The 15,337-nt window shown below is 44.2% G+C and overlaps 1 protein-coding gene across 1 annotated transcript in view; it reads left to right on the plus strand.

Moving 5' to 3' along the window:
• The first annotated feature begins 5,720 nt into the window (after positions 1-5,720).
• Positions 5,721-15,337, plus strand: part of LOC124286522 — a 31,984-nt gene continuing 22,367 nt past the window's right edge. Inside the window, exon 1 of the mRNA XM_046722897.1 lies at positions 5,721-5,801. The gene's annotated coding sequence lies outside the window, so the exon portion shown is untranslated. The remainder of the gene's footprint in view (positions 5,802-15,337) is intronic.

The following is a 15,337-nucleotide window of genomic DNA, read 5'->3' on the forward strand; positions in this document are numbered from 1 at the left end:
AGCGATGAAACAGTAAATGCGGTGAGTCAACTCTGAGACTGGACAGCCAGGACATATGGTGACTCTTCAGGTAAATCAACTCATTCATGTCAGTATGCTACAGGACTACAGTTGTACAGGTTCAGTTTCAACTTCAAAGTTCACATCTTCGCAGCCTACTCCTTCATCATTTCAAAATCTGGAATCCTTCCAGGACAGCATAACCTGGTTATGGAAAATTAAGAGGAACAGGGATTTACGACATTGGAGTGGCCTGGAACCTTATGCTACACATTACCTATGTTTATCTACCCAGATCTGGGTGCACTGACCCGATCAACATGAACGGAATGTATCAAATGAAACCTCCTTAAGTCATTGCAGGAACCGTCTCTGTGAATAAATTATGCCGATATCTATGCCAAATCCCCTTTAAATTCTTGTACGTTCCTAAATACTAAAAAACACTGATGGATAATATCCTGTTTAACAGATGAAGTAGGTTTGGAAGGTTTGGAAATGGGCCTGGACATTCCTATGTCGACTGTCTGACGGTCTCAGTGATAGCACACGTGTGCTGCCCGTTACTGTAGGTAGTGACTGAAGTGTATTGTGTGGGGGTAGATATGCTGGAGATAAGACTATGTCGTTCGTCAAAGTTGTGCATAAATATCCGCCGCTCTCACACTCCTCACGTCAATTTTTTATCCTTGCGCCAGAAAAACGTCGCAGGTTTTCCTATCTCAATAGCGTGTTGTGTGTGGGTGAGTTAGGTGCAACACTAGTACTGCATTGGAAAGCGGGATAAAACGATTTTAAAGTCTCCGTCATTAAGACGAAATGTTTACGTGCTGAATAAACACATTGCCCCATCCAGAAGAGTAATGGCGCTATCGTCCACACATGTGGCTATACTTGATAGATTACGACTTATAGAAATGCAGAAAGCAGATAAACCAACACATCATGAAATGAAAAAAGTGGGGTTTTTTATCTTTCGCAGTTTGTATTGATAAATATTTGTCATGTCCTCAAACCTGCCATGGTGTATGCATTGATATCACAGATTAATTCTCAATACAACACCCCAGTCTTTAGTCAGTCAGTAAATATTACAAGGGTGAAAGAGTAAACATAGAGAGAGTCTTGTTGTTACGGTGCGAGACCATTCAGGAACCACGGTATCTACGTCCTCTCACCCTCCTCTGCTTGTCGTTGACACATATGTTACTATTGATGTGGACACATATGTTACTATTGATGTGGACACATATGTTACTAACTATTGATGTGGACACATGTTACTAACTATTGATGTGGACACATACACTACTTACTGGTGATGTGGACACATACACTACTTACTGGAGATGTGGACACATACACTACTTACTGGATGTGTGGACACATACACTACTTACTGGAGATGTGGACACATACACTACTTACTGGCGATGTGGACACATACACTACTTACTGGAGGTGTGGACACATACACTACTGACTGGTGATGTGGACACATACACTACTTACTGGTGATGTGGACACATACACTACTTACCGGTAATGTAGACACATACACTACTTACTGGTGATGCGGACACATACACTACTTACTGGAGGTGTGGACACATACACTACTTACTGGTGATGTGGACACATACACTACTTACTGGATGTGTAGACACATACACTACTTACTGGAGGTGTGGACACATACACTACTTCCTGGTGATGTGGACACATACACTACTTACTGGTGATGTGGACACATACACTACTTACTGGTGATGTGGACACATACTACACTGATGTGGACACATTACGCCTACCTGGTGATGTGGACACATACACTACTTACTGGAGATGTGGACACATACACTACTTACTGGTGATGTGGACACATACACTACTTACTGGTGATGTGGACACATACACTACTTCCTGGTGATGTGGACACATACACTACTTACTGGAGATGTGGACACATACACTACTTCCTGGTGATGTGGACACATACACTACTTCCTGGTGATGTGACACATACACTACTTACTGGTGATGTGGACACATACACCACTTACTGGTGATGTGGACACATACACTACTTACTGGTGATGTGGACACATATACTACTTACGGAGATGTGGACACATATACTACTTACCGGAGATGTGGACACATACACTACTTACTGGAGGTGTGGACACATATACTACTGACTGGTGATGTGGACACATACACTACTTACTGGAGATGTGGACACATATACTTGGGTATTGAGCTACTACTGTACAGGTACTGAGAGGGTACTGAGCTACTACTGATCAAGTACTGAGAGGGTATTTAGCTACTTAGCAGTGAGCAGGTGCTAGGTGGGTAGTGAGCGGATGTTAGGTGGATAATGAGGATGTTATGTGGGCAGTGTGCAGGTGCTAGGTGGGTAGTGAGCGGATGTTAGGTGGGTAGTGTGCAGATGTTAGGGGATAATGAGGATGTTAAGTGGGCAGTGAGCAGGTGCTAGGTGGGCAGTGAGCAGGTGCTAGGTGGGTAGTGAGCGGATGTTAGGTGGGTAGTGTGCAGATGTAAGGTGGATAATGAGGATGTTAAGTGGGCAGTGAGCAGGTGCTAGGTGGGTAGTGAGCAGGTGCTAGGTGGGTAGTGAGCAGGATGTTAGGTGGGTAGTGTGCAGATGTTAGGTTGATAATGAGGATGTTAAGTGGGCAGTGAGCAGGTGCTAGGTGGGTAGTGAGCAGGTGCTAGGTGGGAAGTGAGCGGATGTTAGTCGGGTAGTGTGCAGATGTTAGGTGGATAATGAGGATGTTAAGTGGGCAGTCAGCAGGTGCTAGGGGGGTAGTGAGCGGATGTTAGGTGGGTAGTGTGCAGATGTTAGGTGAGTAGTGAGCGGATGTTAGGTTGGTAGTGTGCAGATGTTAGGTGGGTAGTGAGCGGATGTTAGGTGGGTAGTGTGCAGATGTTAGGTGGATAATGAGGATGTTAAGTGGGCAGTCAGCAGGTGCTAGGGGGGTAATGAGCGGATGTTAGGTGGGTAGTGTGCAGATGTTAGGTGGGTAGTGAGCGGATGTTATAGGTGGGTAGTGTGCAGATGATAGGTGGATAATGAGGATGTTAAGTGGGCAGTGAGGATGTTAAGTGGGCAGTCAGCAGGTGCTAGGGGGGTAATGAGCGGATGTTAGGTGGGTAGTGTGCAGATGTTAGGTGGGTAGTGAGCGGATGTTATAGGTGGGTAGTGTGCAGATCATAGGTGGATAATGAGGATGTTAAGTGGACAATGAGGATGTAAAGTGAGCAGTGCCAGGTGCTAGGTGAGCGGATATTAGGTGGGTAGTGAGCAGATGTTATAGGTGGGTAGTGTGCAGATGATAGGTGGATAATGAGGATGTTAAGTGGGCAGTGACCAGGTGCTAGGTGGGTAGTGAGCGGATGTTAGGTGGGTAGTGAGCAAGTGTTAGGTGGGTAGTGATCGAGTAGATCTTAGGTGGGTAGTGAGCGGATGTTAGGTGGATACAGAGCAGGTGCTTGGTGGAATAGTCCGCGGACGTTAGGTGGATGTGAGATGGGTAGTGAGCGGATGTTAAGTGGGTACTGAGCAGGTGTGAGGTAGGTAGTCAGCAGATGATAGGTGGGTTGTGAGCAGGTGTGAGGTAGGTAGTCAGCAGATGTTAGGTGGGTAGTGAGCAGGTGTTAGGCGGGTAGTGAGCAGGTGTTAGGTGGGTAGTTAGCAGGTGTTAGGTGGGTAGTGAGCAGATGATAGGTGGGTAGTGAGCAGGTGTCAGGTAGGTAGTCAGCAGATGTTAGGTGGGTAGTGAGCAGGTGTTAGGTGGGTAGTCAGCAGGTGTTAGGTGGGTAGTGAACAGATGATAGGTGGGTAATGAGCAGGTGTGAGGTAGGTAGTCAGCAAGTGTTAGGTGGGTAGTGAGCAGGTGTTAGGTAGGTAGTCAGCAGGTGTTAGGTGGGTAGTCAGCAGGTGTTAGGAGGGTAGTGAGCAGGTGTTAGGTGGGTAGTGAGCAGGTGTTAGGTGGGTAGTGAGCAGGTGTTAGGTGTTAGGTAGGCAGATCAGGTGTTAGGTGGGTACAGATAAGTGGGTAATGAGCAGGTGTGAGGTAGGTAGTCAGCAGCAGTGTTAGGTGGGTAGTCAGCAGGTGTTAGGAGGGTAGTCAACAGGTGTTAAGTGGGTAGTCAGAAGGGGGTTAGGTGGGTAGTGAGCAGGTGTTAGGTGGGTAGCTAGCAGGTGTTAGGTAGGTAGTGGACAGGTGTTAGGTGGGTAGTCAGCAGGTGTTAGGTGGGTAGTGAGTAGGTGTTACGTGGGTAGTGAGCAGATTGTTAGGTGGGTAGTGAGCAGATGTTAGGTGGGTAGTGAGCAGGTGTTATGTGGGTAAGTGAGTAAGTGTTAGGTGGGTAGTGAGCAGGTGTTAGGTGGGTAGTGAGCAGATGTTAGGTAGGTAGGTAGCTAGTAGTGTTAGGTGGGTAGTGAGTAGGTGTTAGGTAGGTAGCTAGTAGGTGTTAGGTTGGTTGTTGCCAGGTGTTAGGTGGGTAGTGAGCAGGTGTTAGGTAGGTAGCTAGTAGGTGTTAGGTGGGTAGTGAGCAGGTGTTAGGTAGGTAGCTAGTAGGTGTTAGGTAGGTAGTGAGCAGGTGTTAGGTGGGTAGTGAGCAGGTGTTAGGTAGGTAGTGAGCAGGTGTTAGGTAGGTAGTGAGTAGGTGTTAGGTGGGTAGTGATCGTGTGTTAGGTGGGTAGTCAGCAGATGTTAGGTGGGTAGTCAGCAGGTGTTAGGTGGGTAGTGAGCAGGTGTTAGGTGGGTAGCTAGTAGGTGTTAGGTGGGTAGTCAGCAGGTGTTATAGTCCGTTTGGCTCAAAAGCGGACCGATGAAGTGGAATCTAACTCGAAAACTAATAAACATAACATACTCAATGAAACGCTGATCATAATCAAAACATCATACCAACTCTGTGAGGTTTGTGCAGAATTTTTGTCCTAAAAATAATAAAGTTGTTTAACAAACTATCATTAAAATATTGACACAGTTCACTGTTTGTTACAAGGGAGGAGTGCAGAGAAAGGGACAGCCAGGTGTTCGAGAAGCACGTTCACAGACAAAGTTATTTATTCATTAACCTGTGCTGTGCCGTCTCCATCCGTTCTCGAACATCTGGCTGTCCCTTTCTCTGCACTCCTCCCTCGTAACAAATAGTGAACTGTGTCAATATTTTAATGATATATTGTTAAACAACTTTTTTACTTTTAGGACAAAAATTCTGCAAAAACCTCACAGAGTTGGTATGATGTTTTGATTATGATCAGCGTTTCATTGAGTATTTTATGTTTATCAGTTTTCGAGTTAGATTGCAATTCTTCGGTCCGCTTTGGAGCCGCATCAAGGTGTTAGGCGGGTAGTCAGCAGGTGTTAGGCGGGTAGTCAGCAGGTGTTAGGTGGGTAGCTAGTAGGTGTTTGTCATTATCGTCATTGTAAACTGCCACAATATTGAGCATTATATCAGTAAATGTAAAATTCAGATTGTCCTTTAGATAGGTGAGATGAACCTCAACATGTGGATGCATCTCCGGTTACCACTTCCTGTAATCATCATCGTACACCCCACACACACGACCAGTGTGGCAGCAGTAGGGGCACTGTATGAAACAATTACTTGTAACCAAAACCACCCACCAGCTGGCCCAGATGGTGTTATGTAAACTAGAGTTACCTCCCTTCTATCTATTCCTGGTTTCTGCGACTGAATTTGGTCGAGAAAATGGCGTCTTGAAGTTCTAAGACAAGACGGATGAAGTGATACTATCTAAGGTAAGTTTGACTGTCTGGGGCTTCCCTTCACATACCAGGCCAACATTCCCATCAAACAATTCCTAGATTGGGCTTCTGTTTGACAAATAAACATGTAACACCCGAATAGTGACCCAATGAGCCATCTTTGTTTACAAACAAAACTCAGGAAAAAGTTTGTAAAGTCTGCAAGTGCTAGCTCCAGTAGCCTCCCATCGCGATTCCAAATGTCCCATCATTTAATGAGCGCTAGTTGAACCTGGGTTAAATACAGGCGCAGATGTCTGCTAATTTAAACATAGCACGCCTTTATTCACTGCGTAACGCGAAATTTACTTTCCATCTACAACGAAAACACGGAATCACTATAACAACTGTGAATAATTCGTATACGACATTGATAATATTTGAGACGAAGATTCACTCGAGTGATTGCAATCGCAAGAATGCTACCCAAGCCATTGTGTTCATCCGCCATTCTGCACGTGATTCTGTTGCGCTGCAGAGGAACTTGAGACGAGCTGACCTTCCAATTGATGTGACCTTTCTAAAAATACACAAAAGGAGAGGAGTAGCTGATGATATTCTTGCGAGCACACGTGTTTTCTATAAACACGAAAGAGGGACTACGCAGGATGAATATACACTGGGGAACTATCTTGTGTGATGTCAGCACATATCCTTCGTATCGGCAAATCACAGGAAACAGTTTGACAACGCATGATATACATCCGCGAGCCCCACCATCTGTTAGATGAGGCTATTATAATGCAAGTTCGCAGGTACGCGCCATTAGAAGCTGTTATCATAAATGGCCCGACTGAAGTTGTAAATATCAATTTATTCTTGAGAACACGTGTTATGTGAGGTATTAGTCAGTAGATAGGGATCTCCTGGTGCTGCACACAGCGACTGACAACTTTCAAGGAACCACTTGGAAGTCTGTTTATTATATTTATCGTTATTCTAAGCTGATCCTATCTAAGACCTGCTTTTAGCCAAGGTAGTAGTCATAATAACATGAGGAGATCTAGTCTCAGCTGATGACCAGGTCTGCCGTAAGCAGCATCTGAATGAAGACGCTGCGGTGTGTTCTGGCAGCTGTGTTCTGGTGATCTTGTAGGGGCAGTTTATAGCTGAAGGAGTCGTTGTCGTCACAGGTACGACAGATATGTACCCCAGGTACGTTTCTGTATATAGAAATGTACCCTAAACAAAGTCAATACAGAAACGTACCCGGTACCCTAAACGGCGGACGAGTCCATATTCTGCAACTCCAATTAGAAACAGTGCGTAGTTGTTCCCGTTCAACTAACTGCGAGTTGTGTTGTGCATCGCGAAATATTCGTTACTGTGTACTCTCGTTTCTTGTATAACACAATCAAATGCATTTAATACAACAGTATGACAGTTCCGATCAAGAAAAAGGCACAATGCGGAATGGCTTCGTCTTAGAGTACGTTTCTGTATTTTGATTTTGGCTTGGGTACCTGGGGTAGATATCTGTAGTGCCCGTGCCGACAATGCCCCTTTCAGCGGTAGTTTAACCTTACAATATGATTAATTATATGTTAAAGTCGTTTACAATACACTGATTATTTCGTGTCATGGTCTATTTTAAGGTGATTCCACACCATTCCATGCTTAGTTGAGAACAAATGTTTTGAGTGCATGAGACCTCCACATTAAACAGTAGTTCAACTCTGTCAGGGCTTGTCCTGTTCAGAAGACAGTTCGACACCTACAGAAGACAGTTCGACACCTACCAAATAGGAACACACGTGACATGGCTGATGCTGACACCAACAATCATCTCTTTCAATCCAAACAAACATGGGAAGGGACGCAACTCTGTGTCTTTTTGGACCACAGTCCCCTGACACACGACCCGTGAAGCTCCGGGGTAGAATTGGTCTTCAGTAACCAATGCTTGTCGGAAGAGGCGACTAGAGATCGGATGATCAAGCTCGCTGACGTAGTCATCGTCATCGTATCCCATTTGCGTAGATCGATGCTAATGCTGATAATCACTGGATTATCTGGTCCAGACTCGATTATTTACAGACCGCCGCCATATAGCTGGAATATTGCGGCGTAAAACAGCAACAACCACTAAATCACACGGAATTGTGTTATTTGTAGAAAAGCGGAATTCCACATCTGCCTGGACGACGGGTTTCACGATATTAACAAGCACTGCTTCACTATACGAAATAAACGGTCCCCTATCCTGATGAACCATTGTAGTGACCACAACAAGGAAGTAGACATTCCTTTAAGGGACCGTTCATAATATATGGTTATGGGGGTGATGATGATTTATATGGAGAAGCATTCAAAAACATTTATGTACAAAGTGACCCCCTCTACATGTCATGCATGTACAAAATCAATGAGTCCCCCTCCCCCCCTCAAAATCATCATCGCCCCTCAAGCCATCAATTATTAAGGGTCCCTAACAACACTCTTATGCTCATGCTTTCAAGTACAAGTATACTTTGTTTTCGTGTATTCGTATTTGGAATAGATAAATGTTTGAAGCAAATGAAGTGTACATGGAATGACAACTTTATCAGTGTGCGGAACACTCGGCTGCGAGACGGGTCTGCTAGGCCAGATGTGTGTGCGTGTGGGGGACCTCACAGGTCTGCACGACATTCTCCTCAAGTATTACATACGTACAGATTGCTACCCCGGTGTGGCGAGCGGGCAGAGGTATGGAGCAGCCATGTGCTGCGTGTCTCTCCACCGGTAACAATGTTAGGTAACACGCACGCCATTGCTCTTGCCTCGCTCACCAGTTGAAGAGGTTCTTTTAAGTGTTTCACTTTTTTCAAGTTACAATAGAATACACGAGATTTGCCCATGTTTTGTTCAGGTGTCTGTTTCAAGTGTATGCAAAATGGAGGTAGCAAAGTGAGTTTTGTTATCTCCGTGGCGCTATTGATTGTCAGTGAGGCGATGCCGCCAGCCACCGCTACTCCAGCGGGCTGGAATCAGGGGAGAGTACATGCTTTCTGGAGTCAGGAAATTTAAAGAATTTTTAAAGATTCTAAATGTCATGAGTCCAGTAATTTTTAGATCGTCTTGATCGATGGCAGCTATAGAGGGCATATACTCGTGTTGTACAGAACATATGTTCTGTAAAGTTCAAAGAGGCCTGTGTAAATCAGAAAATACGACTGTGTAATAAAAGTGGGCATCATGTTTCAAATACTTGGCCGCGAAGACTACTTCGCCATCACCTGTCCCTTGTTTCTGTGAAATGTGAGGGCAGGCGGGAGTATGTTGTTGGTAGACAGGAGTTTCAGCTGATACAATTAATAAACCGACGGAGTATGTACAACCTAACACAGGAGCAATTACGCTACATCTGTGTCTGTCCTCCTGAGAGGGTACGTAAGTCCCAACACATTTAAAGTAAATTTGAACTTGCCACTTTTTAAATCGTAGAATATGTGTGCTTTTAATTTATGGCTAGATTTGCCTTCAATCACCAATGGCTGAAGGGATGATGTAAATCCAGCTAGGGTCCATGCAGGTAGCAAAGGTACTGTAAGTCCCCACGGTCCCTAGTATGGTGACCTACCTTCGGTTGTTGGTGATCTATAGCCTGTTTTTATTTTGTACTGTCTATAGTGATTTAATTTTACGATAGCGTACTAGTTAAATTTATATAGCTGTGATACTCTAGTATTTTTACTGTCCTTCGGTGACAGGTTTTTATGTTCTAACTTTATTTTCATATTGATATAATCTAGATTGTTCTCGTCACGATATGGCTGAAATATTGCCGATGTGACGCTAAATAATAACTCACTCACATCTGTGTCTGGATTTGTCTCAGATGGCTGTCGTTCGTTGTAAAATGAACTCCATCTTTCACAATAGAATTATTAGCGACTACCATTATCCGCTCAATAGGGAAATTCTGTGATCACCACGGTGTTTGTCTATAGGTTTTCATCACATAGGTCATCATCATAGGTCTGTGCCAGTTGACCTTCAGATACGGCATATTTGAATGATAAAGGGAGACTACTCGCTGGGGAGCTTACAATACTACTTACGAGGACAGACGTTGTTGAGCCAGGACAAGGGGACAGACTATTTCGTGAGTGGTATAAATGGAGCGTCAAGAGACACTAAGTATTTAAGTAGTGAGACTGTTTCTCTCTCTGACGTTGCGTGTCATGAGTACACTGCCGCGGTCGGCGCACATCGGCAGGGATGCGGGGCCATTAAGAGACCTCAGCGCCGGTGATGTAACGATGCGAAAAATTACCTAGAAAAAACATAGTTTCGACACTTTCCTATGTGTACCATTTATCTATTTCACTGTCATTTCTTCACCGCACTCTGAAAAAACTGCCACGTAATCCCGTATGACAGAGAGGTAATATGTCATCTCGACGCCTCAGCGGAACCGACACACAATGGCGCTTGTTTGCTGCCGCGTGGCAGTGCAGGAAAAACAGTCGACTCGGGAAGAGATGCACGCTGGTGCTATCCATCTTGAATATTATAAGCCCTAAAATTGTGGCGGACTCAGGCGGGAGACGGCTATAAGTCATATGTCTCTTGTAATCGTCGCTGTAGCGATCAAAGCTTAATCATTTTGGACACCGATGATGGTCTTTTTATTCTACTCAGACAAATGATACTATTTTTGCTGTACCTTACTGGCTTTCTGGCATTTTTGGTTCTCGGTTATCAACTATATAACTGTGGTAAGAAGAGCAAGGAGAAATCCATTTCCTGAAATTATCATGTGATCTTTGAAAGGAAGTCGTGAAGACATACACAGTGGCACGTCATGTATATATGTGTACAGAATTATGGGAGATCGTTCAATCGATGTTCCATCCTTCGCGGCATGCTTAGCGGGAGAGAAAAATAACTGGATGAAGAATTGCATTGTTTTCCTAGTGCAATTGTTTATCATCTGATTTCATTATATTCTTACATACGTATTGTCACTGTCGCCCTAGCGTTTTTTGAACATCACGGACTGTTTACACTAAGGTGTTATTGGCCGGAACATAATTATCAAATGCATAATTTGTAAGTTAAAATGTTAGCACGAAAAGTGGAATGATAATGTAGGTAAGGGGTTACCCGGCTGTGTCAAGGCTGCAAGGAGTACCTGACCAGTACAGCAGCACTCCAGAGGGGAATATAGGATTCATTAAGTTGTAATAGTGGGATTGGAAAAGGAATCATGTTTTCATGTTTCAGATTGAAGCAACTCCCAGCCGCGTTGTTATCGTCTGACTATAGTCTGTCATACAGACCCTGAAGTAAATATATTCAAGAAATCCCACGCAAGTCTAGAAAATGTGGCAAGTCTAGAATATGTGGCAAGTCTAGAATATGTGTAAGTCTAGATTTCCACAGCTTCGTGAAGAAAGCCTCAGGGCTCCTTTTCATTGTATTTTATTATTTTTTACTTTGAGCTTTTTTTCTGTTAAATATGTTCATTTCAGAGACTGGTTGTTAGACTACCTCTGACCACAACCGGATATGCATTGAAAAATTCAAGGCTCATAGTTGAAATCTTTTACATTCCATCTTAGGAGAAATATATTTGTCATGGATATATTAATTGTCAGTCTAATCAAATTCCACCCAAGTCAAGCAAGCCACACAATGCTGAGATTACTGAACGTCAGATTACCGGCTGAAAACACTCCCACCAGTTACTTCGCCAATGGATGACATTCTGGAATACAGTCCACAGATTCTAAGAGAGAGTATCTAAGATGACAGCTACACAACCGGACGTGACAATAATCTCAGCGCAAGGCCGCGGTAGAGTCCTTGTGTTACACATAGACCGACTGCTGATTTGGTAGCTGTGTGAAACATGGAAGTACACTCAATGTAATTGTCCAGTCAACAGACTTGGAGGCGCAAAGTCATTTCATTTCGGTCACGTACGGGAGGTGTATTTTCACAAGTTTAACTATTTACCGGGGCGTACTATATTGTAGATGGGAGACAATTTGGTTTTCGTCATATCCATGCCATTCTTATTCATTAAACAATTCTTTTGTCGTCGCGATGTCTCGAATTGGTTTGAATTATTGAAACGTGAATGTATTGAACAGACGATGGATCCAGTGTGCCTTCTCATCTACACTCGACAATTAATGCAATTTCATTAAGAAGTTGGCGTCTATGTCAGAAAATACCTCTCTGCTTTGGCCCGAAACTCCTTGACGCTAATGTGTGTGTGACTTTACCAAGAAAATATATTGGATCGATCCCCTGTGGTGTGGGTATACATCCAAAGTACCTGTTCCCCTGCACCCTGGTGACCTATGGTCAGATAGATGAAGGCCAGTACCCGCTTAGACCCGTGTCCAGCCAGTATTCTGGACACACCACTGTCGCCAAATACTTTTGTGAATCGAACTTTTTGTTTGGTGAAAGCACACATAGACTTTTTCTATCGAGATGCTAAGCTCCATATTTTTGTTTGGATGACGTTCCTTTATAGGTTCCTGAACGTCTGTGTATCTTCCTCTTGACATGACGGACGTCTCTGTCAGGGGGACTTAAGGCGTCCACGTGTATATCTCATGTTACTTATGTTCACTGATTGGTAGAGATCAGAGGGATTAGAAGAAGTGGGATAATAGCATTAAAAAATGAAAAAAGAGTGTTTTATGAATGCTACAAATGTTGGTTTAGTGCACTTGTTGGGAGAATCAGGTTCACTATGTTATCACACAGTCTCGGTGGTTAATGATCTATTCCTGTCGTGGCGCGAGGTACACCGCTGTTGTCGACATGTACAAATTTCGTCTGGTTTTAAATATAGAGGCTGAACAAATATTTTGAATCGCACGGCAGTTTAACTGTACTGGAAACACACGATTTGAATGGGCACGGCAGATGGTTGTGTAGATGTTGCTGTGATGGTGGTGTGATGTGGATGGTGGTTTAGATGTTGTGTTGTGTGATGATGGTGGTGTAGATATTGTTGTGATGGTGGTGTAGATGTTGTTGTTGTGATGGTGGTGGTGATATTGTAGATGGTGGTTGTTGTGATGGTGGTGTAGATGTTGTTGTTGTGGTGTGATGGATGGTGGTGTAGATGTTGTTTGTGATGGTGGTGTAGATGTGGTGTGTAGATGTTTGTGATGGTGGTGTGATGGTGCAGTTGTTGTGATGGTGGTGAAGATGTTGTTGATGGTGGTGTGTGATGGTGGTGTAGATTGTTTGTTGTATGTTGTTGTTGTGATGGTGGTGTAGATATTGTTGTGATGGTGGTGTAGATGTTGTTGTTGTGATGGTGGTGTAGATGTTGTTGTTGTGATGGTGGTGTTGATGTTGTTGTTGTGATGGTGGTGTAGATGTTGTTGTGATGGTGGTGTAGATGTTGTTGTTGTGATGGTGGTGTAGATTTGTTGTTGTGATGGTGGTGTAGATGTTGTTGTTGTGTGATGATGTTGTGTGATGGTGATGGTGTAGATGTTGTTGTTGTGATGATGGTGTAGATGTTGTTGTTGTGATGGTGGTGTAGATGTTGTTGTGATGGTGGTGTAGATGTGTATTAAAAACGCACAAAGGATTCCCAATTCGAATTGCTTTAAAAGACAATTGTTTAATTTGATCTATGACAATCTCATACAACACCAGACCATACCATATGTGTTAGACATGTCTTAGTGTTAGACTGAAGGCTGTTCTGTGCCGAGGGTAATCCTGCAGTTAAATGGTTTAAATACGGAGGCGCCTCTATGTGAAGTGGGCTCTATACAGGAGCTATTTGAAGATGAACTGATCGCATTCTACAATTCACTTTATACCCGTGAAGATCCGGGTAGATATGGTTGTTGTGATGTCTTCAGTAACCCATGCTTGTCGTAAGAGGCGACTAACGGGATCGGGTGGTCAGGATCGCTTACTTGGTTGACACATGTCATCGTATCCCAATTGCGTAGATCGATGCTCATGCTGTTGATCTCTTGATTGTCTGGTCCAGTCTCGATTATTTGCAGACCACCGCCATATAGCTGGAATACTGCAGAGTGCTGCGCAATACAAACAACCAAACAATACACCTAATTGAGTGTTTTTACGGACGGTGTTAGTGCGTGTGTGCGTGCGCGCGTGCGTGCGTACGTTTATGTGTGTGTTTGCGTTCGTGGTATGTAGAATGAAGGTAGTACTGCACTGCCGTACTCCATAAGTACAAGGGGTTGTTTTCCTTCACATTAAATAACTCCTTGCAGGCGGGTTGTCCTTACTTACAGTGCTCTGTGTTGAGAGAGTTGCCCTGCTTTACAGTATTCTGTGGGTGTGATGCACCACAGTACTCTGTACAAAGGTGGATGTGATGCACCACAGTATTCTGTACAAAGGTGGATGTGATGCACCACAGTACTCTGTACAAAGGTGGATGTGATGCACCACAGTACTCTGTACAAAGGTGGGTGTGATGCACCACAGTATTCTGTACAAAGGTGGATGTGATGCACCACAGTACTCTGTACAAAGGTGGGTGTGATGCACCACAGTTCTCTGTACAAAGGTGGATGTGATGCACCACAGTACTCTGTACAAAGGCGGGTGTGATGCACCACAGTACTCTGTACAAAGGTGGGTGTGATGCACCACAGTACTCTGTACAAAGGCGGGTGTGATGCACCACAGTACTCTGTACAAAGGTGGATGTGATGCACCACAGTACTCTGTACAAAGGTGGATGTGATGCACCACAGTACTCTGTACAAAGGCGGGTGTGATGCACCACAGTACTCTGTACAAAGGTGGATGTGATGCACCACAGTACTCTGTACAAAGGCGGGTGTGATGCACCACAGTACTCTGTACAAAGGTGGATGTGATGCACCACAGTATTCTGTACAAAGGTGGATGTGATGCACCACAGTACTCTGTACAAAGGTGGGTGTGATGCACCACAGTACTCTGTACAAAGGTGGATGTGATGCACCACAGTACTCTGTACAAAGGCGGGTGTGATGCACCACAGTACTCTGTACAAAGGTGGATGTGATGCACCACAGTACTCTGTACAAAGGCGGGTGTGATGCACCACAGTGATGCACCACAGTACTCTGTACAAAGGTGGGTGTGATGCACCACAGTATTCTGTACTGTGATGCACCACAGTACTCTGCAAAGGTGGGTGTGATGCACCACAGTACTCTGTACAAAGGTGGGTGTGATGCACCACAGTATTCTGTACAAAGGTGGGTGTGATGCACCACAGTATTCTGTACAAAGGTGGGTGTGATGCACCACAGTACTCTGTACAAAGGCGGGTGTGATGCACCACAGTATTCTGTACAAAGGTGGGTGTGATGCATTACTGTATTCTGTACAAAGGTGGGTGTGATGCACCACAGTACTCTGTACAAAGGTGGGTGTGATGCACCACAGTATTCTGTACAAAGGTGGATGTGATGCACTACAGTACTCTGTACAGAAGGATTGTCCTGAACTACAAGAATCTGTAAAGAAGGATTGTCCTGAACTACAAGAATCTGTACAGAAGGATTGTCCTTAACCTCAAGAATCTGTAC

The sequence above is a fragment of the Haliotis rubra genome, unplaced genomic scaffold (assembly GCF_003918875.1).
Source record: "Haliotis rubra isolate DU_JTF1 unplaced genomic scaffold, ASM391887v1 Scf110, whole genome shotgun sequence".
NCBI lineage: Eukaryota > Metazoa > Mollusca > Gastropoda > Lepetellida > Haliotidae > Haliotis > Haliotis rubra.